Here is a 21,057-nt window from a genome sequence, read left to right as displayed (position 1 = left end):
GGACTTATAGTCATATTAGGTATGTTTTCAAGGTCAAAAAAGATACAGTTTAGATAGACAAGTCATCTTCAAACACTTCTGAGATCTACAGAATATGGCATTTAAGATGTTTTAATAACATAGGTTCTTTTTCTCTATTTATGATATTTCTATTTATGATAATGAGACATGTCTATTCTTGACAGCACCAATCTACTACAGAGAACATTATGGTCATCAAAGAAAATCCACATGGAGTTTCCTTTTTTTGTGGTAAAACTAAGCCACTGGGCAAATAAGTGTTCTTGCCTTGATTGCTGATTGTATGCTGCCCAAATTGCACAAGTAGGACATAAAAGACAGTGACTACAAAACCTTGTCAAGACAAGGTTTTCAAAAATCCTGCTTCATAGAAAAATCTGTCAAATATTCTAGGCCTGTAGGCTAAGGATACATGCCTCAACATTGCAGAGAAGCTCGGGTGACTTTCCAGGCAGTCAGCTGTTTTTGTCATTTCTCACATTTTTTGGAAGTCATTTGTTTGCATTTCCTCCTTTCTCAGTTAATATTATTTCCTTCTCGGGTCTCTGATGGAGTTGTAGGCTTTATAGTTATAGTTTCCTTTGTTATCAATTCAAAAAAAAATTTACTAAATAAATGTAAAGTGTATAAGGTTGAGATATCCAAAAGATAATTTTGAATGGTAATGTAATTGATGATAGAAAGTAAATTAAGTATAAGACTTTGGAATCACTAGGATAGGATAGATAATGGAACATTTTCTCTGAATTTGTCAAATGCAAATGGACTAGACATTGCTGATATAATTATTGCCTTTATATACTGTGTATAGTTATTGTACTTATAATATACAGTTTTTCTTATATTATTCATAGCTTTCTTTTTAATAGACAAAAAAGAGGAAATGTAGTGATTGTTTGTGTTTTAACAAATGAAACTTGTTTGAAGATCAGAGTGCAAGACTAAGTCACCAGAGGCCAGGCACAGCTGGCACACACCTTTAATTTAAGGATTTGGAAGCAGAGGAAGACAGATCTCTGTGAGTTCAAGACTACCCTGGGCTGCATGAAATTGATTCAGTCTATCAGAGAAACAGAGCTCACACAAAGGTGATCCCAACACTTGGGATCCCTCACCTTTATCCCCAGCACTAGGGAGGTAGAGACAGGAGTTATATGGCTGGACAGAAAGATGAATACAAGTGGGGAAAGAAAGGACATCATAGCAGTCTGAGGAAGCAGTCTGAAGAGGCCTCTGAGGACAGGATTGCTTCTTTGGCCTGAGCATTCAGTAGAGGTAAAAAGTGATTGGCTGTACTGCTTCTCTGGCCCTTCATCCTTCACTTACTGATAGGTGACTCTGAGTTTTTATTATTAGTACGAATTAGAATTAGTGCTACACTTTTTTCTATTGTGGAATATTACTTTAACTGTGTAAAGATGTGTTATATTTGCTTAATTATGTAAAGATGTGTTGCTATTCCACCTTGCCTGCCTAAGGCACCTGGTTGGTCTAATAAAATGCTGAATGACCAATAGGTGGGGGTGGTTCTATGCAAGCAAGAAGTTTAACAGAAGCCAAAAGAAGCAGTTAGATGGGTGGGGTGGGAAGAGTGGTTCTGAGCAAGCAAGTAGTTTTAACAGAAGCTGAGATAAGCAGTTAGCTGGAAGCAGGGTTCTGCTGTAGCAGAAAATTTAACTGAGGGTGCAATAAATTATCCTGGCGGCATCTTGACTTCAAGTTTTTAGAATAGAGCTGGGAAATTTTCCACAGGGCTTCTCATTAAGGAGATCAAATTCTAGTCAAGCCTAAAATGACCTCAGCAAGAATACTGTACTGTCTTTCACTGTCACACAATCCCTCACCCTTACTACTATAGTCACCCCTCACTCACACTTCTTTAAACAACATAAACCTGTAACCATACTCCTATAAGTGATCTCTCACCTATAATCCTGTAAACAACCCCTCTCCAATAGTCTTTAAGTAACTCGTTGGCTATATATTCCTGTACCCAATCTCTCACCCACACACTTATAAGTTACCTGTCACCCATCCTGATGTTGTTATACCCAGATCACGGGACCCCCAAAAGACCACCATGGAGATTGACTCCTGTATGTAAAAACATCGAGCCTTTATTTCAAGTACAAGCTTGGACCCTCCATATATCCAAGATTAGAGTCTTGAGCTCAATTGGGTGGGATTTTACAATAATAGAGGTTGGGATGAGAGGATTTTCAGGCTTCAGACACTGATTCACTGATGTTTGTCTAGGGGCAATTTGGCAAAAGGGGAATAGGTAAGTGTGGCCTCAAGGACATCTGATGACCTTATATTATCTTATCTTATGATTGGGATGCTTGGAATGTCAGGTACTTCCCCTTAGATGCTAGCCCTCCCTGGGTGGTGTCAGAACTCAGGCCTACTTTTTGGATGGTTTTTCTTAAGCCTGTCATGGCAGCAGTGTGGCCAAGCTTTTCTGTGCCTTACAATGTAGTTCCAATAATCTCAGAAGCTCACTAAAATAGACTCGGGTGACATTGTGTCTTTGGCTTATTATCAGTGTGCCCTTCAGAGTAAATAGACATTTGTCCATGGCGCCTCACAAAAAGTCACATGACCTTTTTTGTCTAGCCTGAACCTCCCCTTCCCCTTCTGTTTCTTTCTCTCTCTCTCTCTCTCTCTCTCTCTCTCTCTCTCTCTCTCTCTTTCTCTCTCTCTCTCTCTCTGCCTCTCTCTCTGTTCTTCTCCCCTTCTTCCCTTTCCCCTCCATAACCACTAAATAAATATCCAACCTCACTCTGCATCGCGTGCCTATCTGTGTCTCTGTCTCTCGCTCTCTGCATGGCTCCCTGCCCAGGACCAGCCACCTTCTGAGATCTGTGGCATGGTCTCATGGTGTGCCCATCTGTCTCTCCTCATGAGACTGGCTGCCCTATCAAGGTCTCTCACTCACCACACAGCTTCCTGCCTGGGACTCGTGGCCTGCTGCAGCCACTTAAGGGACTGTGCCAGTCCCTGCCTGGGACTGGCTGCTCTCGGGACCTACTGCCTGCTGCCTGTGGCCACTTCAGAGACCTGTGGTGTGGTTTTATGGCCTGCTGCCCGCTGCAGCCACTTGGAGATCCACAGCATTTCTTTTACCATAACAGTCCTGAAATCCTGGGCACCCTCTCACACATGGCACATGCACACACTCACACCCAGACACACTTAGATAAAAATAAATCCTAGAAAAAGCCCATACAGTGTGGTGTCAGATGCTTTTAGATGCAGTGTTATGGGAAAACTGACCAGTGAGGAATCAAACAGCCCCTGGAGAACTGGAGTGCTTCATTCATGCCATGCTTATGGACAGGGTGAGTCAGTGCTCTGCAATGTCTGGTCCTGCCCTGAAGTTTTCTGCAGTTTCCATGGGCTGAGAAAAAGAATTAAGAATCCCTGACCTAGGTGACTTTCTGAAAGTGACCTTTGTGTCCCATGAGCATCAAGAGGGAAATTAAAATAATAGTTAAACATGTTTATAGAAACATATATCAAGGTAGCAGTTAAAACATTCTTTCTTTAGCAAATGGGATCTCTTGTTTAACCAGATAGATATGGTAATCTTTTTCTCCCTCCATCTACTCCTATTTCCACTTATATTTATTTATTTATTTGTTTGTTTAACCAGGGTTATTCACTTTGTAGCCCAGGATGACTTGAGAAGTTTATATGGTCTTGGTTGACCTTGAAACTCAGAGATCCAGGGATCTGCCTGCCTCTGCCTTCCAAGTGCTAGGATTAAAGGTGTGAGCCATCACTTTCAGCATCATTTCTTAAAACATTATTGCAAGGCTAGGAGCTGGTAAAGGTAGTCAGATCTTTGTGAGTTCAAGGCTGGCCTGGTCTACAGAGCAAGTTCCAGGACAACTTTGGGGAGTATTTTCTATTCCAAGATAAAAGGAAGGGTAATTTAATACTCAGGTGTATAAAAAGCTGACCTCAGTATACTTTGTTTTAGAAGGTTAACTCAGTCTACTTTCATATAATCCTCTATTTCCCAAGACAAGGATTGTTAGTAAACTATCATAGTACAAAGTAGTAGTTTAACTATGTGAGGCAAAAAATAAGTATACAGCATATATTTTTCTCTTTTTCACCATCACTTGGGAGGTTAGCAAATCTATGTGATCTCAAGGCCTACAAAGTGAGTTCCATGCTGATCATATATCAAAGGACCCCAGACCTTAGTAAGCTCAGAGACCTTAGTACAACTGACTCCAATAGTGGATGTACCAGTCAGACTGTAAAACTCAGCACTCAGCACATAGACAGCACCACCTGCCAAAACTAAAACAAAGACCTAGTCCATCAAAGCCCACTTTTTTTTTTTCTGGGAAAGTCTCTAAATGTGCTAACCTTGCTTTCTGACTTCTGTAGTTCTTCCGGCTAACTGTTCATGTTAGCTGAAGTCTATCAACCCAGGACATGATTTTGTGCTTAAAAACTCACTATGAGAAAGACTCTGGCTACACTGGGATCGCAAACACTGCTGGCCTGCTAAAAAGGCTTCCTATTGGCTAAAACCCATGTTCTAGCAGTCTTCTCTGGTGAATACCCTACCGCACGTAGAAAGACCCTGTCTGCAAAGCCGGGTCATGCCGCCGTTCCACTCTTCTCCCTTCATTCTCCTTGTGCTCATTTTCATTCCGTGTTTGCCTTTTGTTCATTTCTTCCTTTTCCTGCACCATTTTCCTACCAACTTTCTTCATATTGAAGGTTCCTTTGTTTTGTTTTGAGACAGGGTTTCTCTGAAGCTTTGGGGCCTGTCCTGGAACTAGCTCTTGTAGACCAGGCTGAACTTGAACTCACAGAGATCTACCTCTGCCTTCTGAGTGCTGGGATTAAAGGCGTGTGCCACCACTGCCCAGCTTATATTGAAGGTTCCTAAACTAATTCATGAACTCAAACTGTTTTTAAGAAACACAAAGCCAGCTGGCTCATTAAACTGCCAAGGCTGGCCGCCTACCAGTAGCCTGGCTCACAGGCCTTTGCGGGTCACCAGGCTCAGCTACTGACATGGTTTTGTTTTGTTTGAGACAAGGTCTCACTCTTATTTAGCCCTAACCGGCCTGGAACTCACAGAGATCCACCTGCCTCTGCCTCCCAAGAGCTGGAATTAACAGTGTTTGCCACCATGCCTCACTCACACGGTCTAAAGAGGTAATACTGGTCCTTGACTCTAAGAGTATGTGCATTGCCAGTCTCTCTCTGGCTTGAAAGCTGGTATCTTGTTCTTTGTTATTTTTTTTTTTTTGTTTTTTTTTGTTTTTCGAGACAGGGTTTCTCTGTGGCTTTGGAGCCTGTCCTGGAACTAGCTCTGTAGACCAGGCTGGTCTCGAACTCACAGAGATCCGCCTGCCTCTGCCTCCCGAGTGCTGGGATTAAAGGCGTGCGCCACCATCGCCCGGCTTCTTTGTTATTTTTTGAACCAGGGTTTCTCTGTGTATGTAGCCTTGGCTATCCTAGAACTCACTCTGGACTTGAGACCAGGCTGGACTTGAACTCACAGAGATCCACCTGCCTCTGTCTCCCTAGTGCTGGGATCAAGGCATGTGCCATCACTGCCCGACTTTAAAAACTGATCTTATAGGAAGAGTGTCTCTGCCTATTTTCAATGTCATAATCATATAGTAAAGTCTTGCTTGTGTCAAATATAAATTCTGGAGACTAAGAATTCTCTGAAATAAAAGGATTTATTGAGTCCTAACAGATGCTAAGCAGCTAAAGGACCATCACTGGGATGAATTCCATAAGCAGCAAACAGTGCAGCTGGAGGGAAAATGTCTACCAGATCTAGAAAGACAGAGACAGTTTTACAATGGAAGACTAGAGAGAAGATGCCCATGTCACTTACATGGCTCCAGTGGCCATAGGCAAAGCACCAAGAAGTCTGGAGACAGAAGAGAGCTCTGCTAGGAGAGGCTGTTTCTGCTTCTTGCTATTGGAGGTTGTAAGCACAATTTGTTAATGTCCTGATAGCCTTCCTCCTCCTGGGCTTTCAAGTCAAGAATCTTTGCAGGCAGAGGAGAGGCTGGAGAGATGCTCAGGGTTGAGAGTGCTTCCTGCTCTTACAGAGGACCCAAGTAGGTTCCCAGCTTGAGTCCTGCAGCTCCCAACGACCTGTCATTCCTGCTCCAGCGGATCGGACTTGCTCTTCTGGCCTCAGGTGCCAGCACACATGTGGCAAATACCCATAAACATATTATCAACAAATAAGGATTTATGTAAGAAGAATCAACAGGTTTGGCTCTGTAGAGTGGTTTCTTGAGTTCTGCCATCCTGAATACCCTCTCTTATCTGTTCTTCATCCTCTGGCATGTAATGAAATTTAGGACAGCCGAACATTCTTTCCTTCTTTCCCTCCCTTCCTCCTTTCTTCTTCCTCTTCCACTTTCTCTGCCTTCTCCTCTTTTTCTTTTTTTTTGAGATGGGTTTTTCTGTGTTGTTCTGGCTGTGCTGGAACTCACTCTGTAGACCAGGCTTGCTTCAGAGATCTACTGACCTCCTCCTTCTGAGCACTGTGGTTACAGATATGTTCCTCCATCGCCCACCTTTTCTTTCACCTTCTGTCACAGACTTCAGTGGCTGATATACTAGAAATTGTGGGCTCCCCCTTCAGTCACCATAACTCCTCCTCTCCTTCCCCAAACAACATTTTCTTATTTGGAACTCCAGTATCACTGGGGTTGCATTTTGATCAGCTGTCTTCTCAATTTGATTGTGAAGGCCAGAAGCTGAGCTTAATCATCTGGTTGTTTCATTTTTTTTTTTGAGACAGATTCTTGCCACACAGCCCAGACTGCCTCTAACCCTCTATTCTCTTGTCTCAGCCCACCAAGTCCTAGGATAATGGGTGTGCACCACTGTGCCCTATTGCTAACCTTAATCATTTTATGACTATCAGCTTCATATAGGGTCTTTACTGTTTGTTTCTGGGAAATCTCCAATTTCTCCAGCAGCAGGTTAGTTCTGCTCCAGAAAGAAAATAATAGGGCTGGAGAGATGGCTCAGCGGTTAAGAGCATTGCCTGCTCTTCCAAAGGTCCTGAGTTCAATTCCCGGCAACCACATGGTGGCTCACAACCATCTGTAATGAGGCCTGAAGGAAGAATACTGTATACATAATAAATAAATAAATATTTTAAAAAAAAAAAAAAAAAAAAAAAAACAGAAAGAAAATAATAAAGACCAGACACAGTAGGAGACCCAGAAAGCAAGTATTTAATTAATTACAGCTGCTGAGGAGACAAGAGAGCCTTTAATTCTAGCAATTGGGAGGCAGAGGCAGGGGGAGCTCTGTGAGTTCGAGGCCAGCCTGGTCTACAGAGCAAATTCCAGGACAGCTAGGGCTACACAGAGAATCCTGTCTCGAAAATCTAATGTGTGTGTGTGTGTAAGCATGCATACACTTGTGTGCATGTACTCTTTGAGAAAGAATGAGTGAGTGTCTCCCTGTGTGTCCTCTGGGGTGGGCATTTCCTAGAAAAGGTTATATGTTCTTGAAGCCCATTTTACCTAAAACCCACCCTGTTATAATAGATGTATATTATGCAAAAATACATACAGGTGGATTTAAGTACCCCAAAGTTTATGAATGCTTACACAGAGAAGCTGTTTTTATTTGACTTAAATAACACGTATGTACCATTATCACCTATTGTCCCTTATATCTGTTTATGGACCATTATCGCTTATTGGCCCCTACATCTGTTTTTGGGTCTCTGAACAACCCCCACTGATATCCTCCAATCTACTGCTGTCAGAATCTTTACACCCCGTTTCAGGTACTCAGGCTGACCCACCCATTGTCCTTTATATCCTATTTTCTGGAACCTGCTAGTCAGTCCCTCCTAGAGCTAACCAGCCTAACATTTACCATAGTACTTTGGCCAAGGGAAGACCTAAGTAAATTCTCTAGCTCTCCTAGCTCTGGGTTCACTCCCGCTGACTCTGCTATAGAAAGTAACCCTGACTGCGGTGATCCAGGGGGTCAAAACCTGCCTGTCAGAAAATGGTACTTCCTCCTGCCCTCCACAGAGAAGTTGCCTCACTCTAGTGTCCCTGTGCTTCAGAAAAGCAGTCACTTGTGATCTTTCCAAGGGGACAGAAGCCCTTTGCATCTTAATAATTAACCACAGGATTAACTATTATTTTGAAAAGACTTGCAGTAAGACTTTGTAGTCAGTAACTTGTCTTTAGATTTAAGAAACTGAGATTGTGGGGGCTGGAGAGATGGCTCAGCGGTTAAGAGCATTGCCTGCTCTTCCAAAGGTCCTGAGTTCAATTCCCGGCAACCACATGGTGGCTCACAACCATCTGTAATGAGATCTGGTGCCCTCTTCTGACCTGTAGGCATACACGGAGGCAGAATATTGTGTACATAATAAATAAATATTAAAAAAAAAGAAACTGAGATTGTAACTAGTGGCTACAGACAACAGCAGCTCACGTGACAGAAAGGAAGATACCTATGTTTACAACTGTCTGATGCCTGCCTGTCTGATATGCTACCTATAATTCCCAATGGCCTCCATGCCTGCTGTCCCAAGGAAAGGTGATTTTTGTTGGTTATGGCTTCTACCTTTTTTAGCTCTATAGCTTTCCAAATAGATTTTCTTTTTCATTCCCTAACAAATTACCTTTGAATCATTTGCCTATTTGGTTATAGTTATTTGAGAGATGTATGCTGAATATCGCTACCTCTCCAAGAGTCTCTTGCCTTTCTTAAACCTTTTTCCATTATTTCACATTCCCTTTCCAATACCACTCTTTCCTCAAAGCAAGAAGAGGAAACACCATCATATAACCACAACTTTTCGCATGACCTCCAGTTAAAAAGAAATCACAAAACATTCATAATGGAACCCTGAGGTCCAATCACACTTTATTCCTGAGCATAGTTTCTATTTATATGAGTATTAATCATTAAAATGAATAACTATTGCACTCAATGCATTATTCATTGTTCATAAATATTTGAACTAAATCACTCCAAGATGAGATATGATAATAAAATGGGCAAACTGAATAATTGACTTCAGAACTGAGTTTCAGATACATTTCCTAATGAAATTCTAGAATGAATGTAGTTTTTTTTGTTTGTTTGTTTTGAAACAGGGTCTTTTTATATAATCCTAGCTGTCCTGAAACTTACTATGCAGATCAGGCTGGTTTGAACTCACAGAGCTCTGCGCCACTCAGTCTCCCGAGTGCTGGGATTAAAGGCGTGCATCACCGTGCCTAGTTTGAGTCTAGTATTTAACTTACACTGACTAATATCTATTCCCTAGAAATGAAAAACAGTATCACTTAAGTGTCTCCAGAAGCCTCTGACTGCATGCATTAATTACGTTTAAATTTTTGTGACAAAACATGATGATCAAGGCAATTTATGAAAGAAAGCATTTGGCTGGGGTTGCAGTTTCATGCACTCCATGATGGTAGGACAAAGGCACAGTGGCAGGAGCAGCTAAGAGCTTGCATCTCGGTCTGAAAATAAAAAGCATCCTGGACAGTGGTGGCGCACGCCTTTAATCCCAGCACTCATGAGGCAGAGGCAGGCGGATCTCTGTGAGTTTGAGGCCAGCCTGGTCTACAAGAGCTAGTTCCAGGACAGCTAGGATTGTTACACAGAGAACCCCCATCTTGAAAAACAAACAAATCAAAAAGAGTAAAAAGCAAAGAGGACACACTGAGAATGGCTTGCGTCTTTTGAACCTCAAAGTCTGTCCCTCATGACATATCTTTTCTCAGACATCCACACCTCCTAATCCTTCCCTAATATGTTTGACTAGGGACCTAGTAGTCAAACATATGAGCCTATGAGTACCACTCTCATTCAAACTACATCACTCTATGACTGATAGTTTATATCTCATGAAGCATTTTGTAAAAAACATAGTTTTATTAAGAATAATCCTGCATAGGTGGAAAAACAAATCAGGTCAATTTTTAATGAGTAGCAAAAAAAATTAATTAGCCAGGCATGCTGGTGCATGCCTTTAAATCTAGCATTCAAGAAGCAGAAGCAGAAGGATCTCCGTGAGTTTGATCAGCCTGGTCTACATACCAAGCTCCAGGCCAACTGAGGTTACATAGCGAGATTCTGACTCAAAAATCGAGACCCAAAACTTATTTATTTATTTATTTTGGTTTTTCGAGACAGGGTTTCTCTGTAGCTTTGGAGCCTGTCCTGGAACTAGCTTTGTAGACCAGGCTGGTCTCGAACTCACAGAGATCTGCCTGCCTCTGCCTCCCGAGTGCTGGGATTAAAGGCGTGCGCCACCATCGCCCGGCCCAAAACTTAATTATTAAAAAAAAAATGAAGAGGCCATTTATTCCAAGAGTTAATAAAGAAGCCAAGAACCTCTGCAGTTGGTTGGGTGAGGGTTGGGAGATCCAGTTGCACAGCTGTGAAGCCACAGACCTGTCAGGTCAAAGGGGATTGCATGACAGACAGGTGAAAGATGAACAAAATAGGCGGTCCCTAGAGATGAAAGCTAGGGCTGGCGTTGGAGGTACTTTGGCAATCACGATCCACACTAGTGGTCTGATAGGATGATGGAGGTTGACTTGACGTGCTCTTAGATGCCTTTTCTTTCATTGTTTCCTGACGAGTCTGCTTTAAAACTCTTTTATCAATGGGACAAAGGATGTAAACAAAAGCTGGGGTCCCTGGCTATTGTCTGCAGGCTAAGCCTCAGGGCTCAAGCAAGCCTGTAATCTCAGCCCTTGGGAGGCAGGTAGGGTTAGAGGATGGTTTGGTCCGTACACCTCATAAACTCAAGGGCTTGCTTTGCCTGGTATGCTTTTGGTAAAACACACTTGCTCCAAATTTAATTTGATAAGTTTCTATATGGTATTTTTTAAAATTTGTATTTATTAGTCTATTGTCAGCGGCAATAGAGGCAGGGGGACCAGGGAGAATGGAGCCTAATGATACAGACTAAAGTCTCATTAATAGCCAACTTTATTTAAAGCATTAGACAGTTTATATTCTGAGGGATAAGCAAGGGCATATGAGCAAAGTTCAAGTGAGTTCAGGCCATAACAATTCTGAATAACAAAACAAGTAGCAATGGGGAATCTGAAGCAAGCCTTCTTCTATTTACTACACCTGGTGAAAGACCTGGATAAATCCAGACCTCCCAGCAGGAAGAAAATAGCCAAAAATCCAAGCAGGAAGAAAATCAAAAATCTAGGATTAGCTGGTTCAGTGACTGTGTTTCAGGAACTAGCTGAAGATAAAGTTAGATTGTAATCTTGAGAAACAGTGAGTTTCCCCCTTGTGATTTTAGGAACTAGCTGATTATGACCTTGAGTGATCCTGAGAGGCAGGGAGTTGTCCCCTTGTGACTTTCTGTGACACCCTCCTTTCAGATTATTGGGCTGTGGTGGTTTCTTCCTATGAAAACCCCTTCTCCAGGTCACTCGGGGTCGAACTCTTCCCCTGTGTGGGTTATGAGTCTCGGCCCCAGTGCACTGGTTCCCATCTCATCTCATCATTAAAGCCTCGTGTGATTGCAGCAAGGAGGTCTCTCGTGAGTTACTGGGGGGGAGGGGGGTGTCGTGTTATCCCGAGACTTGAGTGAGAGTCTCCCCAGCACTGGGGGTCTTTCACTGGGAATAGCACAAAAACACATTCCAAGAACAAAAACGGGTTTAGAAGGAACAGAGGTCACAAGACTCTTCTCTGCTTTCTTGGAGTTTTCTCGTAAGCACTCAAAATTCTCCTCACACAACTCCATGCTTGGGCCATGTTCCGACAGCCTATGCCTTACAAATGTGCTGTATAGCGTGGGGTTGTTCTTTTTAAAACTTTCTGCATGTCCCACGTCTGGGGGTTATCCATTTGCACAGATATGTTATCCACGTCTGTGGTTATCCTTTGCACAGATACGCTATCCATGTCTGTGGGTTCCTTTGCACAGATATGCTATCCACGTCTGGGGGTTATCCATTTGCACAGATATGCTATCCACGTCTGGGGGTTACCCATTTGCACAGATATGCTATCCACGTCTGGGGGTTACCCATTTGCACAGATATGCTATCCACGTCTGGGGGTTATCCATTTGCACAGATATGCTATCCACGTCTGGGGATTACCCATTTGCACAGATATGCTATCCACGTCTGCGGGTTACCCATTTGTACAGATATGCTATCGTCTCAGCCTGCTTTAATGCTTGCACTCAAAATGGAGTTGCCAGATCAGGGCAAACCACTGCTTTATAAAATGGAGCCACAGGCCACTACTGCCAGGGAACTAGGTAGGCTGACCGCAGATCTTCACTTTCTTCTCAGCTTCTCCAAAACCATTTCCTGGTCTCATTCTCAACTCTGCAGGGACCGGCAGCCATCTCTGCCTGGGACTGGCTGCTCCCAGAACCCGCTGCCTGCCACCACATGGCCTGCTACCACCATTTGGGACCTACAGCATTTCTGCTGCCTACTGCCACTGGGGATCTTGCAGCATTTTTTAAAAAAAAGAATATTAAGTAGAAGTTACTTCTTCAGGAGAGAGATTGTAATGAGCACGGAAGCAGATTCCTCTGAATGAATGAAAAAGGGGAATCTGTAGTGTAGATAGAGCAGGTAATTTATTTTTTTTTTGTTTTTTTTTTTTCGAGACAGGGTTTCTCTGTAGCTTTTGGAGCCTGTCCTGGAACTCCCTTTGTAGACCAGGCTGGCCTCAAACTCACAGAGATCCACCTGCCTCTGCCTCCTGAGTGCTGGGATTAAAGGCGTCCGCCACCACCGCCCGGCAGAGCAGGTAATTTATAGAATAAGACTGAATGTAACTTGGTGTAATGTAAAAGCATTTCTTCTTGTGTGTGGTTTGGAAAATTACTAAGGTGAAATATTAAGAGAACATTTGCCTGCTTGAAGGCTGCCATACCCATCTGGCCCTGCCAGATGTGGGGGCTGCACCCAGCAACCGTGGTAATGAAATAATCTTGCCACATGAGAGGGACCCCCACCCTTCTGTGGCCAGTCTATACTGATAACCTAGGACACCTGGTTATTGGAAGGATCAAACGAGGGGCAGTTTCGAACTGACTTAAAAGAGGTGGCTGAAGCAGGACGGTTATCTCACTTCTCACAATGGCTCTGGCACCAGGCCCTCATGGAAAGAGAGATCCTCCTAGCCTGCCTCCCGAAAAGCAGCAATATTAAACGCTTTGCATAAACATTTAATGCTCTGTCTCCAGAGTGCAGAGCTTCATCTCCCGAAAACAGACATTTAACGTCTTGCATCCCGAATGCAAATGTCCTTGAGAGTGGACATTGAAGGTCTGTCTCCCGAGAACAGACTAGATACTCTGCCTTTCAGAATGCTTTGCCATCTCAAGAGCAAAGCTTCGTCTTCTGAGCAAACAGAATGCTTTGCCATCCTGAGAGCAAAGCTTCGTCTTCGAGAGTAGAGAACTAAATCCTTGTCTCCTGAGACTTGGTCACCCGAAGCCGGTCACCCAAAGCCGAGTCCAAGGCCCTACCCAATACCAGCCTGGAACTGGACATGGGAACCTTATCTCCTGAGCGCAGACTATGGGGTCAAGAGTTGATCTATGCTACCCAGCCCCCAGTGCGGACAAGAGCCCAGCCTGAAGAAATTCAAAAGGCCCTTTTTAAGCCAGGGAATAACAGGTCATATGATGATATTTCATGTGTGTATGAGATGTTAAGAGAAGAGCATAGATGTGTTAATACCTATGTTTAGTGTGTGAAATGTTAAGGATATTTTATGGATAATTGATAAGATGAGGATGTTAATGGATAAGTTAAGGTTAAGAAGTGTTTTATAGACAAGTAATGGATAGGTTAAGGTTAAGAAGTGTTTTATAGATAAGTAATGGATAAGTTATATTAAGGTTATGAATTGGTTTTATGTATTAGGTTTAGTAGGATTAATAATTATGATATTGAATTGCCTGTGTGTTGCCCATTATCAATCCCCCATGCCTATTAACATTATAACCCCATTGATGCATTGGATATTGAAGTTGCTAGTAAAGAATCATAAAAACAATTCTCTTGCTTGGTCTGGTTACTCACCACTCTCTGGGGAGAAGGGCAGAGTCCTCATAGATATTACTCGAAAAGAACCTGAGGCTGAAGTCCCCCAGCTCGTAACAGATGTGGAAAGAAAGAGAGCACAGGCTGGAGGAGGCAGGATATCTTCTTCCCCTGGTGGAAGGGGAGGGTTTGGGAGAGGGCAGGCTTGTCTCTTAAAGGGACACCAGGTGACAGACCAGACCAGTAGAGCATAACAAGCAAAACCCCAGAAAAATTTCCCACCAGGCAACACACAGTCACCATACTCTTCAGAACCAGGGAGAAAACAGGGATCAAGGAACAAAATATTCAGCCTACAAAGACAACACCAGATGTCAGCACCTAGGATTCTCTTCCCAGAGTCAGATGCCTAGATGCCAGCATAAAAACAGAATCAAAACAATATATCCAGGGCAATATATTGACACTAGAGCCTACCCACACTACCACAGCAGACCCTGAGTATTGTAACATAGCTAAAGCAGAAGAAAAGACCTTAAAATAGGCTTATAAATATGATAGAGATCCTTAAAGAGGAAATGAATAAACCCTTAAAGAAATCCAGGAAAACATAAACAGTGGAAGGAAATAAATTAGTTAATTCAAGACCTGAAAGTGGGCATAAAATCAATAAAGAAAACCGAAAATGAGGGAAATCTGGAAATAAATAATTTAGTAATTCAGACAGGAACCCCAAAGGCAAGCTTCACCAACAGAATACTGTAGGGCCCAGAAGAGCTTAGCCACACTACTGCCATGACACTTAATAAAAACCAGTTTAAATGCAGGCCTGAGTTTTGGTTTACTGGTAGGTAGCACCAGGTTCCAGGAAAAGCCGTAAACTGACACCATCCAGGGAGGGCCAGCACCTAAGGGGAAGTACCTGACATTCCAAACAATCCAATCATTAGATAAGATTAGATAAGATCACCAGATGTCCTTGAGCCAACACTTAACTATTCCCCCTTTCAGCAAGACCTGTAGACAAAGGTCAGCCAATCAGGGTCTTGAACCTTGAAAATATCATCCCCACCAACCTCCACTACGATTAAAAACCCTACCCTGCCTGGGCTGGGCACTCTCTGCTCTCAACCGTTGTTGGACACACAGGGGGTGGGAGAGATCCCCCAGATTCAATAATCCAGGCCAACAGATGCAATCAGCAAGAGGTGTCTTTATTGATCACACAGGCGCCTGCCGGTGCATCTGCAGCTTTCGCCAACTGAGCGCCCGGGGCAAATACAAACAGCCATATTTATAGGGGAAAATGATTACATAAGAGGGTAGTATAGCACAAGCATTTCATTGGCTCTCAAATTGGCGGGCTTAGCTCATCCTGGGAATGCCCCCATGTCTATTCTCAAATTTCCCCGAAAAATCATAAAGCTAGATAAAGCAATCTGCGGCAAGTTGACAGTTTTGATAGAATGCCTTGAGGGGTGGAGTATTCCTTCTCCTCAGCCTAGTCAGTGAGTCTGCAACCCATAGATATCCAGTTTTAGCATCTGCTGGGGGGGGCAGCTAAATTTCAGCAGAGTTTAACATAGTATGTGGGCACAGGGGTCTTTCAAGTATGGGAGGAGTATCTTTCACAAGCTTGAGCTTGAATAAAGGCTCTTTGCTTTTGCATAGAGATTTGGTCTCCTTGGTGGTCTTGGGGGGGGGTCTTCCCATGATCTGTGCATAGCAAATACAAGAGACTGAAGAGAGAATCTTTGGCATTAAAGACAGTATTGAAGAAATGGTTATGTCAGTCAAAACATTAAGTCTATAAACCCTTCCCACATACTATGAAAAGACCAAATCTAAGAATAATATAAATAGAAGAAGGAGAAGAAACCCAGATCTAAGGCACAGATTTCAACAAAATCATAGAAGAAAATTTCCCTAACCTAAAGGAGGAGATGCCTCTCAAGGTACAAGAAGCATAGGAAACACCATAGACTGGGCCAGCAAAAGTCCTCTCCACTCATAGTTATTATAACTTTAAATATACAGAATGAAGAAAGAATATTAAAAGTTGCAAGATAAAGGCCCAGTAGCATATAAAGGTTGACCAAATTATAACACCTGACTTCTCAATGGAGACTCTGGACAGATGTGCTGCAGACTCTAAGAGACCACAGATGCCAATACAGACTACTATACCCAGCAAAACTTTCAATAACAATAGGTGGAGAAAAGAAGACATTCCATTATAAAATCAAATTTAAGCAATATCTATCTATAAATCCAGCCCTACAGAAGGCACTAGAAGGAAAACTCCAGCTTAAAGAGCTTAATTACATTCAAGAAAACATAGGGTATAGGTAATCCAGATCAGCAAATCAAAAGAGAAGGAGCATGCGCACACACACACTTTCACAAGCATACATGCACACATGCATGCACATACACACCCTAATAACAGAACAAAAATAGCAGTAATCAACAAATAGTGCTCATTGATGTCTTTCAACACCAATGGTCTCAATTCTCCAATAAAAGATACAGACTAACAAAATGAATGCAAAACCAGGATTTTTTTCTGTTGCATTCAAAAAACACTATTTTAACATCAAGGATAGACATTATTTTGGGGTAAAAGGATGGAAAAAGGTGTTCTAAGCAAATGGACCTAAGAAGCACACTGGTATAGCCATTTTAATATCTGACAAAATAGAATTCAAACAAAACTAATCAGAAGAGATAGCAAAGGATGTTGCATACTCATCAAAGGAAAAAGTTCATCAGGAGGACAATGAAGTTTTTTTCAAGATAGTGTTTCTCTGTGTAGCCTTGGTTGTCCTAGAACTCGTGCTGTAGACCGGGATGGATGACCTCAAACTCACAGAGATCTGACTGCTTCTGCCTCCCAAGTGCTGGGATTAAAGGTGTATGCCGCCCACCACCTGATACTGCAATTCTTAACATCTAGCCACCAAACATAAGGGCATCTAAGTTCATAAAAGAAATACTACTGCACCTTAAATTACATACTGACATTTACACACTGATAGTGGGAGACTTCAGTACTCCACTTTTGCCATTAGACAGGTCATCCAAATAAAAACTAAACAGAGAAATGCTGGAGCTAACCGACTGTCATAAATCAAATGGACCTAACATATTTACAGAACATTTTACTCAAATATAAAATGTATATGCCTTCTTAGCACCTCACAGAACTTTCTCCAAAACTGACCACATACATGGACAAAAAGACAGTCTCAATAAATAAAAGAAAATTGAAATAATGTGAGGAGCTGACTTTGCAAACTCCATTTTAAAGAAGGGGTTTCACCTTATGTCATACAATGAATAGGGAGGGCTGTGGGGGCCAAGTGATTCTCAGCTCCAGAAATGTGTAGCGGTAGCAGAAATTTAAACGGATATCCTGATATTCTGAAAATAGCCAATTAAGGAACTAGGGAGCAGGACCATAAATTTAATGAGGTTGAGATGTTCTTAGGAGGCATCCTGCCCTTGAAGATACCTTGTCAGTTATTAATGGTTCTTTGTTAGGGTTTTTGCACCCAAAAACTGACCAATGGTTTCAGAAACTACCTTACCCTATGCCCTCCTTACCCAATCCCATGACAACAGGACATGAACTCTTCTGATTATGACGTTTCCCCTTTAAAAGTTCCTTCCTCACCAGGCTTGCCACCACACTTTTCCTCACCCACCACACTGGGGTGCTGGACAGGGGTGGACAAAACTCCAGTTTATATATAAAAGACCCTCATGTAATTTGCATTGGAAGCCGTGCTCAGTGAATTTATTTGGGGATCAGTAACTTGGGCATAACAATAACATCCTGCATCTTATGTGATCAAAATGAATTAAAACTGGATATCAACAGCAGCATTAACAATAAAGACAACAAAAAGCTTACAAAATCATGGAAACTGAATTTGTAAATATTCACTTATATGTAAATATTAGTTGTTATGTCAATGATAACCAAGCTACAATCCATAGAATTACAAAAGGTAGGTATAGAGTAAGGGACTAGAGGGTACACATAGATTTGGTTTGGAAAGAGAATTAGAACAGAAATAATTATGGATGAATGGATGAGGGGATTGAAATGGAAAGATTAATTGGGGAGGTGGAAGGGAAAAGAGGATGAGGGAGGGAATATGGGGGAAGACAGATAAAATTAGGGGCCATTTGAGGTGTTATATTAAAACCTAATATAATAGAAGCATTCTAAAATATACACATATATGAAAATGATCTAAATGAAATTGCCAAATAATGGGAGAGACAGAGTCCCAGATGGATATCACATATCATCAAATGAAGCTTCCAGTACTGAGACTGGGTTACATTTAATGGAGTTGTTAGCTAAAGGGGTCTCATGAAAATTCTCTAAACAACTCACGTTGTTGCCAAGACTATATAGGTTGCTCTGCAGAAATGGGCAAGGCCCCAATCCTGAAAACAACACCTACAGAACTCATTGACCAAGGAAAAATCAAGCTCGTGCCTACATAGAGCCTTTACCCCTACGGTCTGGTGTCTTTGGAGGAAAGTTCTCTGTAGTCTACCAAAGCAGAAACATAAACACCAAACCACAAACCCTTTGATCTGGCATGGTGTCTGGCCTGCAGGATCTGCTAGGGCAATGGTGGCACAAAGCTTGTGGAAGTAACCAAGCAGTGTCTGATTTATGGACCCACTCTAGGAGATGGGACCTATACTTGACACTTCTTGTGTGACCAAGAACCAGAGATCAGATAGCCCAAGGACCTAGAGGAAAACCAAATACTACTTTTCTTAAAAAAAAAAAAGTAGCAATAAAATGACTCTTAATGCCATTTTGATTCTGATCAATGCCTCACTCAACCATCTTTAGAGAAGCTTCCTTCCTCTTGCAGCTGATGGCCATGTATTACGCAGAGAATGAGAGACCTTAGGACACTCAGCCCTAAATGGGATGTCTCTATCAATGGGTTATCTCCATAAATCCTTCCCCTCAGGGCTCAGGGGACCCACGGGAACAGTGGGTGAAAGAGTGTAAGAGTCAGAAGGGGTGGATGACACCAACAAAACAAGGCCCTCTAGGGCTGGAGAGATGGCTCAGTGGTTAAGAGCATTGCCTGCTCTTCCAAAGGTCCTGAGTTCAATTCCCAGCAACCACATGGTGGCTCACAACCATCTGTAAAGAGGTCTGGCGCCCTCTTCTGGCCTTCAGGCATACACACAGACAGAATATTGTATACATAATAAATAAATTAAAAAAAAAATCAAAGTTTAAAAAAAAAACAAGGCCCTCTAAATGAACATGATCAATTTTCATATGAGCTCACTTAGACTGAGGCAACACACACAGGGCATGCATTTGTCTGCACTGGGTCCTCCATGTGTGTATTATATGTATATTATGGTTTCCAGTTTAGTGTTTTTATGGGATTCCTGAATGTGCGCATAAGTGAGTCTCTGATTCTTGTGCCCCCACCCCTAACCGCTTTTGGCTTTTTCATGCAAGGTTTCTCTGTGTTGTCCTGACTGTCTTAGAACTCTCTCTGTAGACCAGAGATCACAGAAATCTGCCAGCCTCTGCTTTCCGAGTTCTGGGACTTAGAGCATGCACTACCACTACCTGTGGTGCCTTCCTGTGCCTTCTCACAGGGTCTTTTCCTTTTGTTAGTTTGTTTTGTACAACCTAGTATGATGATAGTTTTTGTCATATTGGTTTTTTTTATTTTGTTGTATTTTTATTATTATCCCATAGAAGTCTGTTTTCTCATGAGAGGTAGAAAGGGAGTAGATCCAGATGGAGGGGAGAGGGTACGAACTGGGAGGAGTGGAGGGAGTGAAATTATAATCACGATATATTAGGTGAATCTAAAAAATCTATTTTCAATTAAAGGAACTATAAGTAAATAATTAAAATGGAGCCAGGCCGGTTCTGAAAGCTCTTGTTCTGCAGAGCACAAAGCAACTCAGGGCCAGTTTCCACAGACTCCTCTGTTAACTGGAGGCTTTGGAGCCCAGTGCACCAGAGCAAGCCTAGCACTTTGGCAGGAGGCTGAACACATGTGAAAACAGAGTACATGGGGAAAATCTCTTCTGTTTTTCCATGATTCTACAATTGAGAGGGAACAACAGGAAGGGAGGACAGGGACAAAGGGCCTCGGCTTCCCTAGCAGGTCAAGAGCAGTATGTGGGGACCAGACATGACCTGGCTTTTGCTGATTTCCTCTTCTGGGGCAATGGCAAGGCTGATACCAACCTTCAGCATAGCCAGCAAGAGCCACAAGCTGGTCAGGGTCAGTAACTTCCTTTGATATAAACAACAAAATACCCGCAATGGTGACGGTGGGTAGGGAAATGCCTGAGAACAGGTGAAGGAAACGGGAGGAACACCTATCTCCTTAATAGACTATATTCAGAAACCCCAAAGGTCTTGTCTTTTAGGGTTGACACTGTTGAACCTATCTGTTTCCAGACCTCCAGAAAGCACTATCCTCACTTCTTTCTCCAGCCAACTATTCTGGGCCCTGGGTGTCCCTGTTTTTTAGGGCACACTTTCTCTCTGTCCTTGAGTTCTTTAACTGAACTGAGTCTGCTTTAAAAAAAAAAGCAGAGAGCTGGACGGTGGTGGCCCATGCCTTTAATGCCAGCACTTGGGAGGCAGAGGCAGGCGGATCTCTGTGAGTTCGAGACCAGCCTGATCTATAAGAGCTAGTTCCAGGACAGGATCCAAAACTACAGTGAAACTCTGCCTTGAAAAACAAAAAACAAAGAAACAAACAAAAAAAGCAGAGAACTTTTTGTTTGTTTGTTTCTTTGTTTTGTTTTATTTTTAGAAGACAGGGTCTCTCTGTAGCTTTGGAGCCAGTCCTGGAACTAGCTCTTGTAGACCAGGCTGGCCTTGAACTCACAGAATCTTCCTGTCTCTCCTCCCCATTGCTGAGATTAAAGGCAAGCACTACCACCACCGGGCAGCTTTTATTTCCCC

Source organism: Microtus pennsylvanicus, chromosome 19 (assembly GCF_037038515.1).
Source record: "Microtus pennsylvanicus isolate mMicPen1 chromosome 19, mMicPen1.hap1, whole genome shotgun sequence".
Taxonomy (NCBI): domain Eukaryota; kingdom Metazoa; phylum Chordata; class Mammalia; order Rodentia; family Cricetidae; genus Microtus; species Microtus pennsylvanicus.
This window is presented reverse-complemented; position numbering follows the sequence as displayed.